Source organism: Lissotriton helveticus, chromosome 2_2, assembly GCF_964261635.1.
Source record: "Lissotriton helveticus chromosome 2_2, aLisHel1.1, whole genome shotgun sequence".
Lineage (NCBI taxonomy): Eukaryota > Metazoa > Chordata > Amphibia > Caudata > Salamandridae > Lissotriton > Lissotriton helveticus.
Window position 1 is genome coordinate 507,846,241 of NC_136060.1, and position 24,932 is coordinate 507,871,172.

Below are 24,932 nucleotides of genomic sequence, written 5' to 3' on the forward strand. Positions count from 1 at the left end.
GACTCTGACGCAGCTAATGGTTAAACTTGCCTGGGCGGGCAAACAGCCCAGAGTAAAGTGGTCTCTACTGACACTCCCATATAATATGGGCAGATTGGCTGCCCCGGATCTGAAGCTGTACTACAGAGTGGCGCAGGCAGCACCTCGCCACACTTGGATACATGGGGATGAACGCATACCTCACCTACGGATGGAGCGGCTATTCGCCGAACCATTAACACTGCCGGCCACATTCTGCCGACAAATGGACCGCAGGACGGGCATATTGGACTCACTCTCGGCCACGAATCACGCTTGGCACTCTCTACTGCTGACGCAGGGGGGAGCTCTCATATACTCGCCGTCCATGCCCATAGAATGGGCTCTCTGGCTTTCGCCGCTCAAAGAGCGCGGCGTAACTCAAGCGTTGCATAAATTGGGCATTTCCACAATGGGAGACTTGTTCATGGACGGTAGCGTCAAAGAGTGGGACCAGATAGAGACAGATATAGCCCGGGCCTCACTGTTGCAGAAGTTCCAGTACCACAGGGTGCGCTGCGCTTTACTGGAATTACTAGGCCCGGAACTGGCGGAACCTCCTGAAGTCCTGGAACTAACGTATGTAATTAAGACGGAGACGCCCCGCAAGCTTGTAACTGCACTGTATAAAACAGCAGTGACACATAGGGAACACCAGTATATGAAGACCAGGGCCGCCTGGCAACAGGACTTGCAGACCACCATAGACGACGACATGTAGAGATACTGCTGCATGAGCACGAAGAAGATATCGCTAAATGGTAGACATAGATTGATACATTTCAAATTTCTCCAGAGAGTTTATTATACACCAGAGAGATTGCATAGATATGTCCTCCGGAGCTCGGCGGAATGTGTAAGCTTCCATGCACAGGTAGCGGACTTCTTACACCTGGCGTGGTCGTGCCCGGGGGTCAGTAAATACTGGTATGGTGTCTATGCGGAATTAAACCAGATCCTGGGTACAGACTTGACCCCTGATCCAGCGCTGGCGCTGATAGGGTACTCTAAGCCTTTCCGGTGAACGTCAGGCGCCTTGTAGATATGGGAATGCTGATTGCCAGACGGGTGCTGGCAATGTGCTGGATGAGTGGACCCCTGCCCACAGTGAAGAGCTTGGCGCATGACATGATGTATTGTTGCACCCAATCGGAACATTATAGTGAACTACTGCCACCAACCAGTCATCCGAAGAACTTCTGGGGCCTCTACAGGTCGTGACTGCAGAGTGCGGAGGGTGAGACGGCGGGGGCGGAGGGGACAGTAGAGATGGGGAGAGTGCTTGAAGGGGTGCAGCCAGCCCAGGCAGAATAGCTCCTAACTCAATGGAGCGGTACTAGTGGATGTGCCTGGGGGGCTAGATGCATTATGGCAATTGAAGGGCATCGGAGTAGTTTAGATTTAGATGCAGGAAGTGGCGTATATCTTGGAACTAAGTGGGAACAGATGTGCATGGGAGGGGGGGTGGGGTGGTGTTCTTTTTGTGTTATTGGTTGGTTCGGGCCTAATTGGGATCAGGGCTGATGGGAGGGGTGGGGTTAGATAAGGGGATCACACACAGTACTGGATCCAATAGAGCTCCCATGGAGCGGTGAAATGGTAGTCTACATCTAATGATCCCCTTCCCCCACCTCAATTGTTTGTTTTGGTTACGCTCGGATGTACAATTTCGCCGCCGGACCCCCGGGTTGTCGGCTGAAAGGCTGTGTTATATGGAATCAGACTTGAACGCCCAGGAGCTGCGCCGCCCCCTGCACCTTGAAACACTCTTTGCCTCTGCACTCTATACCACTCCAAACAACTCCACTCTGCAACACTGCACTCTACACCAATGCAGTTTACACCAATGTACTCTATGCCACTACTCTATACCACCTCACCCTACCCTGCAACACCCCACTCTACATCACTTCACTCTATTCTGAAACAATGTACTCCACACCACTGCACTCTGTGCCACCGCGCTTTACGCCACTCGACTCAACTCTCCGCCACTCGCCTCTTCGCCTCTGCGCTTTATGCTACTACTCTATGCCACTGCACTCTACCCTGCACCACTATACTCTACCCTGAACCTCTCACTGCACTTCACTGTACTCTGAAACAGTCTACTCTACGCCACTGCACTCTATGTCAATCTGCACCATTCCACTCTGTGTCACTGCACTCTACGCTGTGCCGCTCTAAAGCACTGCACTGTACGCCAGTTCACTCTACATCATTCTACGCAAAACCAATGCACCCTATGCCACTGTACCTATGCCAACAACTTTGCACCGATGCACTTTATGCCCCTATACTCTATAACATTCTACTCTATGCCATTGCACTCTACGCCACTCCACGCTACCTCACTCTACATCATTGCGCTCTGCATCGCTGCACTCTATGCCACTCTTTTCTATTCTGCACCACTGTACTCTATGCCACTGCTCTCTGCACCACTCTACTCTGCACCACTCTACTCTGCACTACTCTATAACAGTGCAGTCTGCAAAACTCTCCTCTGCACTCGAAACGACTGCTCTGCACGCCACTCTAGGGGGCACATGCTATTTTGCAGTTGCATATAGCGCAATTTGTAAAAAACTGACGTTTGCGTTCGTAAAATGGCCTTTTCCAATGCATGAAAGGTTTTTGGATTCGCAAATTAGGAAATCGCAATATTTTGTGATTTCCTAAATTGCAAATACAATTAGGGAATCTCAATTTGCAATTACCTATTGCGCATGCAAGAAGTCATTCCTAAATGCAAACTGTGCATTTAGGAAACGCTAATTAACATCAATCTCAAATTGATGTTAACCATGTGCATACTTTGAAAAATGCACAAAACCTCATTTTTCAAAGTGCCGGGTGACGTACACATCCATGTGCACCTCTTTTTTGTTAGGTACGCCTCAGGGGGGCGGACCTTAGGCCCCCAGGGCACCCTTGCTTTTGCAGTACCTAATTTGCGATTACCAATTAGGTAATCGCAATTTAGGTAATGCAAGACCATTCTCAACTATGGGCCTTGAGGCCCATGGGAAATAATGGAGTTGTAACTGTAATTAGCGATTCCCTAATTGTGTTTGCGATTCTTAAGGAATCGCAATTAGAGAATTGCTATTTGCTGTATGCTTTCTTGCATTGCATTTTGTGATTACCAAATAGCGATTTCTTAAAAATTGCTAATTGATAATCGCAAAATGAAACTTTCATGCATGTGCCCCGAGGACCCTGCACTCTACAACACTCTACACCACTGCACTCTACACCACTGCACTCTACACCTCTCGCTCTACACCACTGCACTCTACACCTCTGCACTCTAAACCACTGCACTCTACACCTCTGCACTCTACACCTCTGCACTCTACACCTCTGCACTCTAAACCACTGCACTCTACACCTCTGCACTCTACACCACTGCACTCTACACCTCTGCACTCTAAACCTCTGCACTCTACACCACTGCACTCTACACCTCTGCACTCTAAACCACTGCACTCTACACCACTGCACTCTACACCTCTGCACTCTACACCACTGCACTCTACACCTCTGCACTCTATGCCACTCTACTGTATTCTGCACCACTGCACTCTACAATAATGCACCACTCCACTCGTATGCCACTGCACTCTACACCTCTGCACTCTAAACCACTGCACTCTACACCTCTGCACTCTACACCACTGCACTCTACACCTCTGCACTCTAAACCACTGCACTCTACACCTCTGCACTCTACACCACTGCACTCTACACCTCTGCACTCTATGCCACTCTACTGTATTCTGCACCACTGCACTCTACAATAATGCACCACTCCACTCGTATGCCACTGCACTCTACCCTGCACCACTCCACTCTGCTCTGCACCATTCCACTCTATGCCACTTTATTCTACATCATTCTACTCTGCAACACTGCTCGCTCTGCCACTGAACTCTATGCCACTCTACTCTGCATTGATCCACTCTACGCCACTGTACTCTACGCCAGTCCACTCTAGTCTACTCTACACCACTGCACGCTCTGACACTCTACTCAATACCACTACACTCTATTCCACTGCACTCTACTCTGAAACAATCTACTCTATGCCACCGCAGTCTATTCCAATCTGCGCCTATCCACTCTATGCCACCCCACACTATGCCACTCAATTTTATACCGCAGCATTCTATGCCGCTGCACTCTAAAACAATGCTCTCTACAGCACTTTGCTCAAAACCAATACACTCTATACCAAGCTACTCTGCACCACTGTACTGTACACCACTATATGCTACTGTACGACACTGCCATCTATCCCACTCTACACCATTGCACTCTGCCACTTTACTCTGCACCACTCTACACCAATGCACTCTACGCCACTCTACTCTACACCACTGCACTAATTCTCTACTCTACTCTGGAGCCCCTGGAACAGCACTATCCCAGAAGCCCACTTTCAGCAACTCCGTCTCTGATATGATATACAGTACAGAGGAACAGGGTGGCTAAATGAGTGGAAGGGTATTTAGGGAGGGTACAACAGGGAAGGAGATCTGCAAAACAAAGAGTCATACATTATATCAAAAAGTGTTGAAATAGAACATTCATAATTATGCAATGGCTCAGAAAGAAATATCTGTTGTCTCTTAGGTTATGGATGAGTTGTACATATGGCACACACATCAATGTAGTTACATGCGTTCTCAATTACAACAGCAGTTCCATGGCTCAAGACATACCAATCAGCACATATTCCAATTTTCTCCAAAACACTTTAACAGAAGATTACCTTCTGTCCTTAAATTAAATAGTGATAAAGACGTTGCTTTCTCCACAAATAATTATATTAAGGCACATGGTTAAACATAGAGTACTTCCTGGTCTTCCTGGAATTCCAGCTGTAAAACATGTTGTCCATTTTGGAGTGGAGAGAATGCTTCTTCAGCACAATGCTTTCCAACACTACCACCTCTTGTGTGTGCTACTAAAGTTTTTTTTACCATAAATTACTGAATTTTGTATATTCTATGGTTTGGACGACTCAGTTGTCAGTGCGGTACAGTTGTACGTGGAACAACTTGTGAGACCAGTTCAGGCCACTCCACTTTGCACCACTCCACTCTGCAACACTGCTCTCTACGCCAATGGACTCTACCCCACAACTCCACTCTATCACCACTCTACTCAGAAAGAATCTACTCTACGCCACTGAACTCTATTGCACTGCACTCCACGCTACTCTACTCCACTCTACACCACTGCAATCAATGCTGTTCTACTCTACTCTATACCATTGCACTCTATGCCACTGTACTCCACTCTACGCTACGGCAGTCTACACTATGCCGCTGTACTCTAAACCACATCACCCTATGCCAATGCACTCTGCACCACTTTACTCAAAATCAATGCACACTATGCCACTGCACTCTGTGACGCTCTACTCTGCACCACTGTACTTTACACCACTTCACTCTAGGCCACTCTACTCCACCCTAGTTCACACCACTCTATGACACTCCACTCCACGATGCAACATTCTATGATGCTCTACCCCATTAAACTCTGCTCCACGGACACCCTACTCCACTCTATGGCACTCTACGACACTCTACGTAACTCCTTCTATGCCACTCCATGCCACTTTACTTCACTCTATTTTATGGCACACCACTCACTCTATTCCACTCCATTCTATGACAATCTACTCCGATGAACGCCACTGTACTCTACAACACTCTATCTCCTTCTAAACAAAACACTACTCCACTCTGCTCTACACCACTCCACGACACTATACCACTCCACTTCACTCCATGACACTCTAACCGACCCTGACACTGTGCTCCATTCTACACCACTCAACTCTACGCCCTTCCACTCTACAACACTCTACTCCCGCCACGACACTCCACAACACTGTAAGCTACTCTAGGACACTGCACTTAACTCCACTACACGCCACTCAACTCTACTGTACTTCACTTCATAACACTTCACTCCACTCTACTCCACTTTGCGACACTCCACTGCACGTCACTCTCCTTTACCCCACTAACTTTTAACAATGTTGAACAGCAGCCACTCTGGTGTACAACATTGCTAAAACATACTGGCAAAGTCAATAGATCTTGCATAGGCAAGACCTATTGCCTTTGCCAATGCTTGTTCTAATTTGTGTATTAAGCAAACACAAGGAGATAATGAACGTAGCGCTGGAGCTTTTCAGACACTCACCCCAGTCCCAGATCTGCGTTGAAACCATCATCGTTCTTCCCAGACTTTGGTCCCTTGCTCACTTTGCCACTGGATTCAAGCTAGCCCGGCTGATGAGGGGTGAAACCCCAGAACCGGTGCCACAATGCTTGTTTCTGGTCCAAGGAAGGCCTGGCTTGGCAGTTCGTGCTGGACTGTTCCCATCAGGAGCAGGGTCAACACTGATTTGCATATGGCTGGGTCTAAACTAAGGTGGCGAAGTGAGATAAAGAAAGTTTCAGCGCTCCGTCCATCATCTCCTTGTGTTTGCCTAATTTGTGTACTGGCAAAAACATTACAATACCGGTCATACCATGTGGTTTAAAACCTGTCTGTAGGAAGCTGGCTCTGTATGTACAATACCATAGTAAGGTATAGTGTGCACAGAGATCCAGTGAAACACCAAAGGTAGGCAGAGGTAAAAGTAGATAATACCTTACTCTCTATTTGTCATAGTGCAGGTGAGCAGTAAGGCTTCATCAGAGGGTAGTGTTAAGCATTTATTGTACACACACAGGCAAGCAATGATGTCACACATTCAAAGATTGAACTCAGGCCAGTTTGTTTGTATCAAAATATTATAGTGTTTTATTTTCTAGAACCAAGCCAGGCCTGGAACAGGTAAGTATAATAATATTGTGCAAGAATAATGCAGTTAAATACAGTTTGAATGCAGTTGAATGCAATTGGATTGGTTACAAGTAAGCCATTTGTTTATAAAAGTTTGAATTGCTTTGCAGTTACTTTTCTGATTATTTTTCAATTACTTTTCAGATTTCTTTTTAAGTTACTTTTTCTACTCAGTGTCATATGCCTGTGTCACGGGGTGGGACGCCACGGTGTTGTCATGGATGCTGACGTAGACTGGTGGTCAGCTGTTCCCCCCTGTTCACCCCTTTCTGTTTCCAACTCACAGCCTGCATCCACCTGGCCGGAGGAGTGGCCTCAGACGGACTGTAGCACCCGATGGGAAGACCTGGACAAGGAGGCACAGGGACCCTTTAAATATCCCGGCGAAGAGGACGAAACCCCGCCCCCCTGGCTTGTGACGGAGCCAAAAGGTAGCACGACCCGGAAGGTGACGAACAGCAGTTCCGGAGGAGGAGGAAGCGTGAACGACTGGAGAGCGGAGACGGAGTACGACGGGGAAGAGCTCCTGACGAGCCCAGCTGTGGACTGCAAGCCAGGAGGCCACCGGACAGGCGATTCGCCCCGCCACGTTCCCACGGGAGGAGCGTGGCTCACAAAGGTACGGGGCAGAGTGGCGGGCTGGGTAACACGTAGCAGCCAATCGAACGTGTAATTGACCAGTGTAAATAGTGTTCAATCTCCACACCCCCTTCCCTCACGAACACCTAGAGCACAGGACCGGCCGAGTGAATAAAGCACTAAAGCACCTGGTTTCCTTCACTTCCCTGGCCCCACAGAACTGTAAAGAGGAACGTAAGACTAATTGCTCCTCCCTTCTTTGTTTTGTCTTCCTGATACGGCCCTGACCTGGGAGGGACATCCCGGCCCCGACGACCTCCACGGAAACACCGGTCTGGCGGGCTCCTATACCCGACGTGGCAGAAGCACCCTGGAACGTCCCACCTTCCCCAGAGGCGTCAAGACGGAACCGGACGAGTTTGCCCGGTTGAGACTCTCTAGCCGCAGAAGAAAGGCTTATCTAAAAATAAAACCTTCCTTAAAATCCTTACTTCAGGTGTCAGACTCACTTCCTTCACTCCCTTCAGTCTCTACCGATCCCGAACCCCAACAGCCTGGATATCCCACTGGGATATTTTCTAGATAAAAGGTAAGTATATCAGTTTTTGTACATATGCAGTTTCTTAAGGTTTCATACAAACCAATCCCACACTTAGAACTGTTTTCACAAGAAAGCAGTCAATGCAGTTCTATGGGAGAAAACAATGTTATCAGTTTAATGATAAAAACTTAGGTTTGGGAATTGGTTTTCTGGGGTTAGAACCAGGGTTACTCCAGGGTCAAGGAAGCACTCTTGAAACACCCTCAGCGGCACTAGGGCGGCAGGGTGCAGAGTGCTGAGGCCCAATGTTATCCAATGGGGATAAGGGGACTCCGGTTGGTGGCTGCTCATGAGCAGGCCACAAGGTTGTGGGAGCAAAACTCCTGGATGTAGGCTTAGGGCAAAGGGGGAACCAATTTAGCACATAAGGTGCACCCACAGCTGTGCAGGGGTGGCCGGGTGCAGGGTGCTGTTTTGGCTTTGGATGCCAAGTTGTTTTCAATGGGGATTCTCCGGTTGCAACAAACCCTTCAGGCTCAGGGACAAAGATCTCCTAGAGGCGACCACCGGTTGGAGAGTTACGTTGAGGTGTATTTGGATGCCAGGACAACATTGATGGGGCCACGCAAGGCCATTGGACATCAGGTGAAGAGGGGTCTTTTGGCGTCAGGATTTTCTTACCAGCTTCGGTCGTGGTCGGAGGGATCCTCCAGAAAGGGGCTGCAGGTGTGGGTTGGAGACTTGAGGTAAGTCAGGGATCACCAGATACCAGGTCAGGATCACGAGGGAGACTTCCTCATGGTGCTGGGCTACTCAAACTCAGGCCATGGGTGTTATGTGCGACATGGTACAGACTTGTGGATTTGGGCGAAGCCAGAGTCTGTAGGTGCGCAAATCCGGTGCTCACAGGAGACAATGTCTCGTTTGGCAGGGCAGGTCCTCCGGGTTCTTGGGGGCTGCTGGCTGCAGGACACGCCGGGATTTCGCTGGAACAGGTTGAGGTCGGGACAGGCTGGTAGGGCTGGGCCCAACTCATTTGGTGCCCTTCACTTCTTCTTTCAGAACAGCTTCTGTGGTCCTTCTTCTCACTCTTGTCTGAGGAGGCAAGGTTCAGGGTTGCCCCTAAATACCAATTTTAGGGGCGTTACAGATAGGTACAGGTCCATTCCTTGCGGTGTGTACACCCCCTTTTATGCCACCCTCCAGTGGGACGGGGCATAAGCCTCACTCTGGTTGGCTGGGTCCCCCATCTTCAAGATGGCGGGGACTGAGAGTTGTGCTTCACCTCGCCTCCCACCTGAGGGGTGGTGTTTGCAAACGTGGGTACACCTCTCCTCCTAACTTGGTTTCCCCGCTGATTCTCCTGCCAAAAGCGGGGATCAGAACAGGTGGGGGCCAGTTGCTGAGAGCAGCAAAGGGCTGGGGAAGCTCACGAAGGCGGTAAGCCTTTGACGCTTCCCCTTCATGGACCCTGCCCATCATGGGGAGGAGGCTTGGCTCCTCGACCCGAGATGTGCTTTGTTTCAGGACCCTGAGAGTGGCAGGCTCTCGACCCAGGGGTGCAGAAACAGGCCTGGTGGTGGCAGCCTCGGCAGCCACTCAGCCAGGACACTAGAGTTAGGTTGTTTTTCAGGGGGCATCTCTAAGATGCCCTCTCAGTGCATTTTTCATTAAATCCCACACTGGCATTGTAGGAGAGTAGGGTCTGCAATCCTATGATCACCCAGATTTTTGCTTTTTGCTGCACTGGTTTACGACTTTCCCTGGCTGTGGGCCTGCTAATCAGACCCACAGCCTAGCTGTTCTCTCTATCCAAATTGTACTCAGGTACTGAATTGGCACTGGGCCCTCTCTAAGTCCCTGTACCCAGGGCTGAGGTACCCAGGAGTCTCCCAGGGGCTGAAGCATGTATTATGCCACCCCTGGGCTGACTAACTAAACTGACACAACTGGCTGCACGACAGCTGGGGCAAGGTGGTGTACTCACCCTGTGCTTTAGATATAGTATACCTATATCTAACCCTAAAATGGACACACAGATCTCCTATCAGTCACTCCTATGGCAGGCCTTAACAATCCTGAAGGCAGAGTGCTTGGAATCGTGTGAGATGGTGCTCTGGCATGAGCTGAGCCTGTCTGCGGCTTTCGGGATCCATCCCTTAGCCGTTTCCATGATATCGCATACCATATACTCTTAAGTGCATTATAATCCTCGCGGTTATATGCCAACTCTGGTATCACTTTATCAAAACATGTCGAGTAAGGTGTCATACGAATTGGAATACTAACCCCTCGCCAATTCTGGCGACGGGGTTAGCATTCCACCCTTCTAGAGGGACACGACATGTGTGTAACCCCTAACCCCGGTTAAAGTCAGACAGAGCCTTAGCATCCACAAAATGGATGCTGCCACCGAGACACAAGTCTGCCCTCCTGCTGCTGGGAGTCCTCCCAGAGCAGGAGATAAGGACAAAGGGTTTCCTGCCAGGGGCGGTGCCAGCACCGTCCCAGACAGGGTTTTGTGTATTGTAAGTAGGCAGGGCTTCAGAGGAAGGTGACTGCACGTGGCACCCCGGTGCTCACTGTGCATAGGCTGGCTGGAACCAGTTCCAGGGTCACTCCAGACCCTGTGCTGGGGAAAAGCCCGCCAAGGAAGTGGGTGTAACCACCCCCCTCCTGGTCCCACCCATAGGGCAGGACTTAGTCGCGTGCCAGCCCCTTTTTACAGGATAAAGGTAGGAACTGGCCCCCTTCCAAATCAGATCATCTTTGAATCCTGAAACTACTGTCCACGAAAGGAACTCAAGACTTCTTCCTAAGATTTCTCCCTTGTGACTAAGGAGTAGTCACCCTGCATCCGCAGGCACCATCTTAAGAACACTGCGGTCTGCTGCAAGTCTCTCCTCCGGATCAAGACTGCTCAGCTCGACGAGAACCGGCTTCCCTGGCACCTCTGACCTCTACCTACATCATCAGTCACGCTGAGATTCGTGGGTGTGACGAGACCTCGAGGGACCGGCCATCTTCAAGACTGCACGACTTCTGCACAGCAAGCCCGCCGAGTAATTTCCTGGTGAGTGCTTTGGGGTCCGAGAAGCCCCGACCCTGAGCAGCTCCAGCACCGAAGTGCAGCCTCCCAGCATCTCCACGATCTGCGTGGGGCCCTTCTGCTTTTTGCTGCTCACCGCGTTGTTTGGCTACTAGCCCGCTGGCTTGTGGCCTTCCGAACGACGCCCGACGACAACACTGCTTCTGGTCTGGTTGCTCCAGACTGGCCCTTGCTTCCCTCCATCGGAGAAGTACCCTGGACCCTCCTGGTCCGGCTAAGACGCCATTTTAGGTCCACCGCGTGGGCCTTGCATTTGCCAAGACTTGTTGCCCAATCCTGGGTCCAGCGACGTCGACAGCAAGAACCTTCGTGGGACAGCTCGCACCTCCATCCTGGTCGCCGACAACGCCTCCTGGTCCGAGAGACTGCAGAGCCCAGCAGCGCCCACTCACCTGACTGCGGTGACTTCGCCCGGTGCCAACCTGGTGCCCACTTAATCACTGGCTAGTGATTCAAGAACTTGGTCCCCTCTGCTTTCAGGTTTCCTTCTTCCTTGATCCAGGCTTGGATCCATCGAACTTTCCTTCACTGGTCGCCTGCCAGCAACTTCCTTCTTCCAGGCTCCTGGTCCGGCACGAGGATTCCCGACGTCTTTTCAGACCTATGCAGCTGCAGCCCCTGGGCTAGGTAACTTCGGCATTTCGGTGCCCCAGCATAGCCTCACTATCTAAGGGTCAGGATCCACTGTCGTTTTCTCCCTACCAGGTCGGGTCCGCCCGTGAACACTAACTTTGTAAATTCTAGCTTCCATAGACTTTGTCCCGCATCCCGCGTGAGAGTGCACACTCTGCACCCGAGTTCCCTAGGCCTCCTGCTAGTAATCTAAAGGTTCAGTAGTCCAGTCCTAGCGATCCCAAAGCCTCTGAGAATCGTTACTTACCTGCTAGTAATTCGCATTCCACTTTTAGAGTGTATGGTTTTTCGTGCCCCTCGGGCATTTGTGTATAACGTGCTAACTTAAGTATTTTCATAAGAGTTTTGTTGTGTGCTTAGCACCCTGTCCTCATAAAGAGTACAGGGTTGTTGTGATTCTAATAAATACATTGTTTATTTTCATAACACTTGTGTGGTGTCCTTTCACTGGGTGTTCAAGGGGTAATGTGATGGTAAAACAGCTGGCTTAACACGCCCTCTAGAGTCTTAGCCTTAGACTGCTCGTATCCATGCTACTAGGATAGCTGGTCTATAAGGTTGACTTACAACCAATCATCAATAAGGGTTGTTTGGACTGATATATAGTGATCACTAGAATAGTGAACACTGCACATCAGGCCAACTTCTCACATTGGTGAGCAGCGGTTGGGATTTGAGCTTGCTGTTGTTTTACCACACATGCCCTAAGAATATCTTGTGAAAGATCACATAAGTACTAAAGGTACATATAACTTAGCTTAGAATACTCTGAGTTCTACTGAACCAGCTGTTGTAGCTCCTAGGGCCTAGCACACCCTAAACTACAACTCTAGCAAGGGATCAGTAGGCAAACATATAGTGTAGGTAAGTGCACCACTTACACCTCACTAGAAGAGCATGTCTACCCAGGGAGAATCTACTGAGACTCCCCTGGTCAGTGTTGACCCTCCACAGGTCACTTCAAGATATGCAGCTCTCAGTTTCCAGGAGATGAGACAGATCTGTGTCTCCAGGAAACTGAAGCAGGGGTCTAACCCCACCATTCCCTTTCTGATAGGTCTCTTAGAGACATATGATGCCAGAAAGCTTTCTCAGTTACATGAGAACATGCCAGCCTTAGAGGGAACCTCTGAGGATCCAGATCTCCCCAACATTGCTACTGCAGTTGAGGAGGAGGATCAAGAGGAACTCTCTGGGGATGAGGTAGACAAAGGTCTTGAGGTAGTCAGAAGGCTAACCAGGGCCAACTTAGACTTACTTGGGCTAGGATCTGGGGGACCCCCAGTACTGACCCGAAGTGGGCCTAACCTTGGAGTTAGGAGAGATAGATCTCTTTCTAGGGACTCCAATAGATCTCTGCACTCTAATGCCTCTTCTCAGGGGAGAAAGAATCCTCCACAGAGGAGATTTACTTCCCCTCAGAGAAAGGAGCATGAAGCTAGAATGAGACAAGCTGAACTGAGGATTGAAAGGGAAGAACTTGCCCTGGCCAAAGAGAAGCTTGCCTTTGCTAGAGAGCAGCAGATGAGTGGGCTAGCTCCCACTGGTGGCAGCAATCTCCCAAGAGATAGAGAGAAGGGTTTAGATACTAAACACCTGACTAAAATAGTGCCCCCCTTTAAGCAAGGGGATGATATCCAGAAATGGATGGCTGCTCTGGAGAGGGCCTGCACTGTGCAGTGCATTCCCCAGAGTCAGTGGGCAGCTATACTGTGGCTCTCCTTTGATGGTAAAGGTAGAGATAAGCTCCTCACTACAAGAGTAGAGGATGCTAACAATTACCAGGTCCTGAAGAATACACTGGTTGATGGGTTTGGTTTAACCACTGAGCAGTACAGGTTGCTGTTCAGAGACACCCAGAAAACTCAGTCTCAGGACTGGTCTGACTTTGTGGATTGTGCCACTAAGGCTTTGGAGGGCTGGTTGCTGGGTAGCAAGGTTACAGATTACACAGGATTGTATAATCTAATGATGAGAGAACAAATTTTAAACAATTGTCAGAACCAGTTGTTGCACCATCACCTTGTTGATTCAGATCTGACCTCTCCCCAAGAATTGGGAAAGAAGGCAGACAAATGGGTCAGGACAAGGATCAAGCAGAACCAGAACCAGAACCAGGGTGGTCAGAAGAAAGCAGACCAGAAGGGTAATGTTAAGAATGAGCAAAATGACCAGAAGTCTTCACCAGGTCCCCAACAAACCAAAGAGGGTGGGGGTCAGGCTTCCCAGAAGAAGAAGACTCAAGAAGGCCAGTCAAAAAGGTGGTGCCAGTACTGCAAAAGTAAATCTCACTGGTTTAGTGAGTGCACCAAAAGAGGAGGACAAACTCCTGCCACTACAGCCCCTAAGGCAACTGCACCCCCTAGTACAGTCAGTAGTGGTAGTGTACCTCCCAAGGCATTAGTTGGGTTAACCTTGGGAACTGAGGGGTCTGACAACTTAGTTGGCACACTCACTCAGGCTGTCCTTGTCTGTACAGGGGATATGGATATGCCCCCTGAAATAAGTCCCAATACTTTGGGCAAATACAGGCAGACACCTTTGATAAATGGCAAAATGGCTCAGGCCTATAGGGACACTTGTGCCAGTGTCACCATGGTGACACCTAACTTTGTGGACCCTGGACAGATCATGCCAGGTACTGATTTCCTGGTGACCAATGCCAGCAATGTCACTACTAGTCATAGTATGGCAATTGTGGCTTTCTCCTGGGGTGGAGTGAAGGGACAAAAGAAAGTTGTAGTCAGTTCAGACCTCCCAGTGGATTGTTTGTTGGGCAATGATTTGGAGTCATCACAATGGTCAGAAGTGGAGCAGAGGACTCACATGGAAATGTTAGGCTTGCCAGCACATGTGCTTGCTGTGACTAGGTCACAGGCCAGAAGATGCCCCACTGAACAGGTGCTGGATCCTGAAATGATGGACCAGACACCTTCCAAGAAGAAGAGCAGTAAGGGTAAGGCTTTGCCTTCCCCCTTGCCCCAGGTTGAGGATCAAGTCTCTGAGGAGGCTGATCTGGAAGAGCTGAGGGAAACTGAGCCTAAAGAGCTTGAACTTGATCAAGTTGAGTTTCTGGGCTCAGGGGGACCCTCCAGAGCAGACCTGGGGAAGGAACAGTTGAGCTGCCCTTCCCTTGAACCCCTCAGACAGCAAGCTGCTGCTGAGGCTGCAGGGAATGCCACAGGTGCCCACAGGGTATACTGGGAAGATGGACTCCTGTACTCTGAGTCAAGAGACCCCAAGCCTGGTGCAACCAGGAGGCTGGTCATCCCCTTGTCTCTGAGAGGTTTCCTTCTCACCTTGGCCCATGAGATTCCCCTTGCAGGTCATTTAGGTCAGACAAAGACTTGGGACAGGCTTGTCTCACACTTTCACTGGCCCCATATGAATGAGAATACCAAGGAGTTTTGTCGCTCCTGTGTCACTTGCCAAGCCAGTGGTAAGTCAGGTGGCACAACAAAGGCCCCCCTCATACCACTACCTGTGGTGGGGGTTCCCTTTGAAAGAGTGGGGATTGACATTGTTGGTCCAATGGAACCCCAGACAGCATCAGGGCACAAGTTTATACTGGTGGTAGTGGATCATGCCACCAGGTATCCTGAAGCTATTCCACTTAGGACCACTACAGCACCTGTAGTGGCAAGAGCCCTAGTTGGAGTGTTCTCCAGAGTGGGTTTCCCTAAGGAGGTCGTTTCTGACAGAGGTACAAACTTCATGTCAGGATATCTGACTGCCATGTGGAAAGAGTGTGGTGTGAACTACAAGTTCACCACACCCTATCATCCACAATGCAATGGGCTTGTTGAGAGATTCAACAGGACCCTCAAAGGGATGATTCATGGGCTACCTGAAACTCTTAGGAGAAGATGGGATGTCCTGATCCCCTGCCTCTTGTTTGCTTACAGAGAGGTCCCACAGAAGGGGGTTGGCTACAGCCCCTTTGAGCTTCTGTATGGGCATCCTGTAAGAGGACCCCTGTGTTTGGTGAAGGAAGGATGGGAGAGACCTCTCAAAAAGCCTGCAACCAACATAGTGGACTATGTACTTGGTCTCCGCTCCAGGATGGCTGAGTATATGGAAAAGGCATCCAAAAACCTTGAGGCCAGCCAAGAACTTCAAAAAGCTTGGCATGACCAAAAGGCTGTTCTGACTGTGTACCAGCCAGGACAGAAGGTGTGGGTGCTGGAGCCAGTGGCCCCAGCAGCTCTGAAAGACAAATGGTCTGGGCCCCACACCATCATTGAGCAAAGGGGAGAGGTTACCTACTTGGTAGACCTTGGAACCCCCAGGAGCCCTCTCAGAGTGCTCCATGTTAACAGGCTCAAAGCATATGTTGACAGGAAGGACATGAGCTTGCTCATGGCCACAGATGAGGGACAGGAGGAAGAGAGTGACCCTCTCCCAGACCTGCTCACTCAGAATCCTGATGATGGGTCAGTTGATGGTGTTGTCTTTTGTGGCAGCCTCACTGAACATCAGCAACAGGATTGCAGGCAAGTTCTGCAATCCTTCAGACATATGTTCTCTCTAACACCCAGCCAAACTAATTGGTGTACCCATGATGTTGACACTGGGGACAGTCTGCCTGTCAAGAGTAAAATCTACAGACAGCCTGATCATGTTAGAGACTGCATCAAAACTGAAGTGCAGAAAATGTTGGAGCTGGGAGTCATTGAGCCCTCAGATAGCCCTTGGGCTAGCCCAGTAGTTCTAGTGCCAAAGCCTCACACCCAGGGTGGTAAGAAAGAGATGAGGTTTTGCGTAGACTACAGAGGCCTCAATGCAGTCACTAAGACTGATGCCCACCCAATACCAAGAGCAGATGAACTTATAGATAAATTGGCTTCTGCCAACTTCTTAAGTACATTTGATTTGACAGCTGGGTATTGGCAAATCAGGTTAGCTGAGGAGGCCAAACCCAAGACAGCATTTTCTACCCCTGGAGGGCATTATCAATTTGTGGTAATGCCCTTTGGACTGAAAAATGCACCTGCCACCTTCCAAAGGTTGGTGAATCAAGTCCTCACTGGGCTGGATGACTTCTGTGCAGCATATCTAGACGATATTGCTGTCTTTAGCTCCACCTGGGAGGATCACCTGGTCCACCTGAGGAAAGTGTTAGAGGCCCTGCAAAAGGCAGGCCTCACTATCAAGGCCACAAAGTGCCAGATAGGGCAGACACAGGTTGTATACCTGGGCCACCTTGTAGGTGGAGGCCAGGTTCAGCCACTGGAGAGTAAGATACAGGCCATCAAGGACTGGACTCCTCCAATCACCCAGACTCAGGTTCGAGCTTTCTTGGGCCTGACTGGGTACTATAGGAAGTTTGTCAGAAATTATGGGTCCATAGTGACCCCTCTTAATGACCTGACAAGCAAAAAGATGCCAAAGAAAGTTCAGTGGACAGCAAGCTGTCAGAAAGCATTCAATGACCTAAAGCAGGCCATGTGCACAGCACCTATCCTAAAGAGTCCAGATTACTCCAAGCCATTCATTGTCCAAACAGATGCTTCTGAGTTGGGTGTGGGGGCTGTTCTGTCTCAACTGAATTTTGATGGTAATGATCAGCCTATTGCTTTCATTAGTAGAAGGTTGACACCCAGAGAGAAAAATTGGTCAGCTATTGAGAGGGAGGCCTTTGCTGTGGTCTGGGCCCTGAAGAAGCTGAGGGCCTACTTGTTTGGCACTCACTTCACCAATCAGACAGACCATAAGCCCCTCTTGTGGCTAAATCAGATGAAGGGTGAAAACCCCAAACTGCTTAGGTGGTCCATTTCCCTACAGGGGATGGATTTTACAGTGGAGCATAGACCTGGTACTGATCACAGCAATGCTGATGGGCTCTCCAGGTATTTCCACTTAGAGCAAGAAGACTCACCTGGTCAAGGTTAGTTTATTGTCCCAAAGTTTGGGGGGGGTCATGTAGGAGAGTAGGGTCTGCAATCCTATGATCACCCAGATTTTTGCTTTTTGCTGCACTGGTTTACGACTTTCCCTGGCTGTGGGCCTGCTAATCAGACCCACAGCCTAGCTGTTCTCTCTATCCAAATTGTACTCAGGTACTGAATTGGCACTGGGCCCTCTCTAAGTCCCTGTACCCAGGGCTGAGGTACCCAGGAGTCTCCCAGGGGCTGAAACATGTATTATGCCACCCCTGGGCTGACTAACTAAACTGACACAACTGGCTGCGCGACAGCTGGGGCAAGGTGGTGTAATCACCCTTTGCTGTAGATATAGTATACCTATATCTAACCCTAAAATGGACACACAGATCTCCTATCAGTCACTCCTATGGCAGGCCTTAACAATCCTGAAGGCAGAGTGCTTGGAATCGTGTGAGATGGTGCTCTGGTATGAGCTGAGCCTGTCTGCGGCTTTCGGGATCCATCCCTTAGCCGTTTCCATGATATCGCATACCATATACTCTTAAGTGCATTATAATCCTCGCGGTTATATGCCAACTCTGGTATCGCTTTATCAAAACATGTCGAGTAAGGTGTCATACGAATTGGAATACTAACCCCTCGCCAATTCTGGCGACGGGGTTAGCATTCCACCCTTCTAGAGGGACACGACATGTGTGTAACCCCTAACCCCGGTTAAAGTCAGACAGAGCCTTAGCATCCACAAAATGGATGCTGCCACCGAGACACAAGTCTGCCCTCCTGCTGCTGGGAGTCCTCCCAGAGCAGGAGATAAGGACAAAGGGTTTCCTGCCAGGGGCGGTGCCAGCACCGTCCCAGACAGGGTTTTGTGTATTGTAAGTAGGCAGGGCTTCAGAGGAAGGTGACTGCACGTGGCACCCCGGTGCTCACTGTGCATAGGCCGGCTGAAACCAGTTCCAGGGTCACTCCAGACCCTGTGCTGGGGAAAAGCCCGCCAAGGAAGTGGGTGTAACCACCCCCCTCCTGGTCCCACCCATAGGGCAGGACTTAGTCGCGTGCCAGCCCCTTTTTACAGGATAAAGGTAGGAACTGGGCCCCTTCCAAATCAGATCATCTTTGAATCCTGAAACTACTGTCCACGAAAGGAACTCAAGACTTCTTCCTAAGATTTCTCCCTTGTGACTAAGGAGTAGTCACCCTGCATCCGCAGGCACCATCTTAAGAACGCTGCGGTCTGCTGCAAGTCTCTCCTCCGGATCAAGACTGCTCAGCTCGACGAGAACCGGCTTCCCTGGCACCTCTGACCTCTACCTACATCATCAGTCACGCTGAGATTCGTGGGTGTGACGAGACTTCGAGGGACCGGCCATCTTCAAGACTGCACGACTTCTGCACAGCAAGCCCGCCGAGTAATTTCCTGGTGAGTGCTTTGGGGTCCGAGAAGCCCCGACCCTGAGCAGCTCCAGCACCGAAGTGCAGCCTCCCAGCATCTCCACGATCTGCGTGGGGCCCTTCTGCTTTTTGCTGCTCACCGCGTTGTTTGGCTACTAGCCCGCTGAATTGTGGCCTTCCGAACAACGCCCGACGACAACACTGCTGCTGGTCTGGTTGCTCCAGACTGGCCCTTGCTTCCCTCCATCGGAGAAGTACCCTGGACCCTCCTGGTCCGGCTAAGACGCCATTTTAGGTCCACCGCGTGGGCCTTGCATTTGCCAAGACTTGTTGCCCAATCCTGGGTCCAGCGACGTCGACAGCAAGAACCTTCGTGGGACAGCTCGCACCTCCATCCTGGTCGCCGACAACGCCTCCTGGTCCGAGAGACTGCAGAGCCCAGCAGCGCCCACTCACCTGACTGCGGTGACTTCGCCCGGTGCCCTCCTGGTGCCCACTTAATCACTGGCTAGTGATTCAAGAACTTGGTCCCCTCTGCTTTCAGGTTTCCTTCTTCCTTGATCCAGGCTTGGATCCATCGAACTTTCCTTCACTGGTCGCCTGCCAGCAACTTCCTTCTTCCAGGCTCCTGGTCCGGCACGAGGATTCCCGACGTCTTTTCAGACCTATGCAGCTGCAGCCCCTGGGCTAGGTAACTTCGGCATTTCGGTGCCCCAGCATAGCCTCACTATCTAAGGGTCAGGATCCACTGTCGTTTTCTCCCTACCAGGTCGGGTTCGCCCGTGAACACTAACTTTGTGAATTCTAGCTTCCATAGACTTTGTCCCGCATCCCGCGTGAGAGTGCACACTCTGCACCCGAGTTCCCTAGGCCTCCTGCTAGTAATCTAAAGGTTCAGTAGTCCAGTCCTAGCGATCCCAAAGCCTCTGAGAATCGTTACTTACCTGCTAGTAATTCGCATTCCACTTTTAGAGTATATGGTTTTTCGTGCCCCTCGGGCATTTGTGTATAACGTGCTAACTTAAGTATTTTCATAAGAGTTTTGTTGTGTGCTTAGCACCCTGTCCTCATAAAGAGTACAGGGTTGTTGTGATTCTAATAAATACATTGTTTATTTTCATAACACTTGTGTGGTGTCCTTTCACTGGGTGTTCAAGGGGTAATGTGATGGTAAAACAGCTGGCTTAACACGCCCTCTAGAGTCTTAGCCTTAGACTGCTCGTATCCATGCTACTAGGATAGCTGGTCTATAAGGTTGACTTACAACCAATCATCAATAAGGGTTGTTTGGACTGATATATAGTGATCACTAGAATAGTGAGCACTGCACATCAGGCCAACTTCTCACAGGCATCAGTGTGGGTTTAATGTATTGAGAAGTTTTATACCAAACTTCCCAGTTTTCAGTAAAGCCATTATGGAGATACAGAGTTCGTAATGACAAAATCTCATACCATATACTCTTTATGGCTTTACTGCACATACAATGTCTAAGCATGGACTTAGACACTGTAAGGATACAGGGCTCATGCACCTGTACCCTCACCACTGGCATAAGGCACCCAGCTAGAGGGGTGACTGATCTATGCCAGGGCAGTGGGTTGTAGGCATGGCACACAGGGATGTGTGCCTTGTCGACTCTTCGCTTTGTTCTGCATTAAGACACGCAGCCTGTAAAGGCAGTGTGTGAGTGTCAGGGTACAGGGCCCCTAAGGGTGGCACAACAAGTGCTGCAGCTCTTAGGGGTCGTCTCTGGTCACAGTGCCCTGGGTACCTGTGGTACCTTTTACAAGAGACTTGCACGTGGCCAGAGAGTTGCAGATTGGGTTTTGCAACAGTGCAGTTTAGGGAAAGAGCATAGGCCCTGGGTACCTGGGTACCTGGTTGGCAGGAACCCCGGGCACACTCAATCAACGTGCATTATCATTAGGCAAAAAATGGGGGGCAAACATGCAAAAAGGGGCACTTCCCTCCACTGTCAGGTGGCAAGCCTACACTCATGCCTTCCTGACCCCCTCCTGACATTTAAATGCAATGTCCAAGACCAGCAGTGGGAAAGATCTATTAGCTGCGCGGGCTCTTTAAAGGGAGGCCGGTTTCCTTTCTGTGACTTGTGTCCCTGTGAATCGATGTTTACAGGGTTTGAGGTCAGCTTGCCACGACGCAGCGGGTGCGCCTCGCCCCACAGCAGCCAAGGCCGGGCACAGAGCCAGGCACGTGACTCCCAGCCTGGACCGACGTGGCTGCAGCCCCCTCCACCTCCCCAGGGCTGGCAGAGCTGGGAGGCAAGGTGTGCCACACCCCAGGGGCCTGCAGGGCTGGGCAGAGGGTGTGCCATACACCACAACAACACCAGCCAGGCGCGTGACTCCCATCCGGGTTCTACGTGGCCGCAGGGGCCCCAGGGCTGACAGAGCTAAGCACCAGGGCGTGCCACTCACCAGGGGCCCCAGGGCTGGCAGAGCTGGATGGACAGGTCAGGGCTGAGGTGCACTGGCAGGGCTAGGAGTTACACTGGGGCCCCCAGGCTAGCATTAAGGAGCCCTGGGAGGTGCGGGGGGGCCAGGGAATACAGCTTTGCTAGAAGCCGGGACTGTGGGACAGAGATAGCCATGTGTGCACCAAAAAGCGGCGTCATGGACTCCTCATTTTATCCACTGCATCAGGACTTGCCAATGGGACACCAACAAGTTGATTAATTCTTTGAGGTCTACTATTACCTGCAAAGTAAAAAAAAAAAAAGTAAAGTCCACATTTGTAAAGCGCACAATCACCCGAAAGGGTCTCTAGGCGCTGGGGGCCGTCGGGAAGATTAAGCAAGCTATTGCCCAGAGTCACATAGTGCTGGGCTAACCTGCCGCCGGAGCCGGGGATCGAACCATGGTCCCCAGATTCCGGAGTCAGTCGCCCTGGCCGCGGCGCCACACCTCTCCCCTGCAGACACCAGCTCCCAAGCAACACTGCCACCGAGAAGAGCCCCGTGCAGGGAAGGAGCCGTAGAATGATGAAATCAGGAGACACATCAAGACACACAGACAGAGTGAGCAAAATGGAGAAAGAGAAATGATGAAATTAGGAGACTCAGGACAGATCAAGACACACAGATTCAGCAAAACAGAGCAGGTGCCACAGAATAAGTAATGAGGGGCGAAAAGAAAGAAAGATGGGCCGATGCCATGGACAAGGAAGGGGGGAGGGGCGCTGGAATAAGAGAAGGAGGATAGAAGAGAGGAAGCTGGAAAGGAGCAGCAGAAAGAGTAAAAGGCTGAAATAAAGGAGAGTGGATGGAGGGTGTATGAATGGATAGATGGGTGAGCACAGGCTGGATGGAGGGGTGGGTGGATGGATGGTAGGAGAGTAAAAGGGGGCTGGATAGATGGATGGATGGGTGGGTGGATGGGTGGGTGGGTGGGAGAGGATAAGTTGGATGGATAGGAGAGCAAAAGGTGTATGGATGGATGGATGGGTGGTTGGATGGATGGGTGGGTGGGTGGATGGGTGGATAGGAGAGTAAACGGTGGCTGGATGGTTGGATGGATGGTTGGATGGATGGGTGGGTGGGTGGGGGAGGATAAGATAGATGGTTTGTGGATGGGTGGATAGGAGAGTAAACGGTGGCTGGATGGGTTTATGAATGGATAGATGTGAGAGTACAAGCTGGATGGGTGTGTGGTTGGATGGATGGATGGTTGAATGGATGGGAGAGTAAAAAGTGGGTGGATTGGTCGGTGGATGGATAGATGAATAGGAGAGTAAAAGGTGGGTGGATGGGTGGGTGGGTAGATGGGTGGATGGATGGATGGGAGAGTAAAAGGTGGATGGATGGATGGTTGGTTGGATGGATGGATAGGAGAGTAAAAGGTGGCTGGATGGTTGAATGGAAGGGTGGCTGGATAAGAGAGTAACATCTGGATGGATGGTTGGATGGGTGGATAGTGTTTGGATGGGAGAGGATAAGCTGGATGGATAGGAGTGTAAAAGGTGGATGGATGGTTGGATGGATAGGAGAGTAAAAGAAGGATGGATGGGTGGGCGGATGGGTGGGTGGATGGGAGAGGATAAGCTGGATGGCTGGATGGTTGGGTGGATGGATAGGAGAGTAAAAGGTGGATGGATGGATGAGCGTGTGGGTGGGTGGATGATGGATGGATGGATATTAGAGTAAAGTTGGATGGATGGATAGATGGATAGTGTCTGGGTGGGAGAGGATTATGCTGGATGGATAGGAGAGTAGAAGAAGGTTGGATGGCTGGATGGATGGATGGATAGGGGACACGGAGGCTGCAAGGGTCAGCAGACCCCTCCCCCTGACCCCAGGCCATCTGCTGAGCCTCACGTGCACACACCTCCCAGGACCTGCCACCTGGGCCGGTTTCAAGGAATGAGTGAACACATTCCAGGGAGGAGAGCCGAGCTCTTATCACCGTTGCACAATCTCTCGTCAACAAACTCGGGCAGGGGCGATAGTGGGCCGAGCTGCACCCTCTGACCACAGGCCCCGCCCGGGGCACGCGCTGGGGGCTCCCGGGGGCCAAACACTGTCTGGCTCCTGCTCATGGAAAGAAGAAACGGGCTCCTTTCACTCTGAAAACTCCAATATTTCCGGGAAATGGGGGTGTAATCGTACATGCCAACAATCCAGGTTTCATCAACAGATTCCTTGATTGTTAAATCAGCAGTGCCTTTGTTTTAGTTTCCTTCAGCCTAAAATGTTCTCCACTTGAGTGTGAATTAGTAAAGAAATGAGATTACCCGGATTTTATTTTTTCTAACCCCCTTCCATGTGTTTTCTAACCCCCTTCCATGTGTTTTCAAACCCCCTTCCGTGTGTTTTCTAACCCCCTTCCATGTGTTTTCAAACCCCCTTCCATGTGTTTTCAAACCCCCTCCATGTGTTTTCTAACCCCCTTCCATGTGTTTTCAAACCCCTTCCATGTGTTTTCTAACCCCCTTCCATGTGTTTTCAAACCCCCCCTCCATGTGTTTTCTAACCCCCCCTCCATGTGTTTTCTAACCCCCTTCCATGTGTTTTCAAACCCCCCTCCATGTGTTTTCAAACCCCCTTCCATGTGTTTTCTAACTCCCTTCCATGTGTTTTCAAACCCCCTTCCATGTGTTTTCTAACCCCCTTTCGTGTGTTTTCAAACCCCTTCCATGTGTTTTCAAACCCCCTTCCATGTGTTTTCAAACCCCCTCCATGTGTTTTCTAACCCCCTTCCATGTGTTTTCAAACCCCCTTCCATGTGTTTTCTAACCCCCTTCCATGTGTTTTCAAACCCCCCCTCCATGTGTTTTCTAACCCCCCCTCCATGTGTTTTCTAACCCCTTCCATGTGTTTTCAAACCCCCCTCCATGTGTTTTCTAACCCCCTTCCATGTGTTTTCAAACCCCCCTCCATGTGTTTTCTACCCCCTTCCATGTGTTTTCAAACCCCCTTCCATGTGTTTTCTAACCCCCCCTCCATGTGTTTTCTAACCCCCTTCCATGTGTTTACAAACCCCCCTCCATGTGTTTTCTAACCCCCTTCCATGTGTTTTCAAACCCCCCTCCATGTGTTTTCATACCCCCTTCCATGTGTTTTCTGACCCCCTTCCATGTGTTTTCTAACCCCCTTCCATGTGTTTTCAAACCCCCCTCCATGTGTTTTCTAACCCCTTCCATGTGTTTTCAAACCCCCTTCCATGTGTTTTCTAACCCCCTTCCATGTGTTTTCAAACCCCTTCCATGTGTTTTCAAACCCCCTTCCATGTGTTTTCTAACCCCCTTCCATGTGTTTTCAAACCCCCCCATGTGTTTTCAAACCCCCTTCCATGTGTTTTCAAACCCCCCTCCATGTGTTTTCATACCCCCTTCCATGTGTTTTCTGACCCCCTTCCATGTGTTTTCTAACCCCCTTCCATGT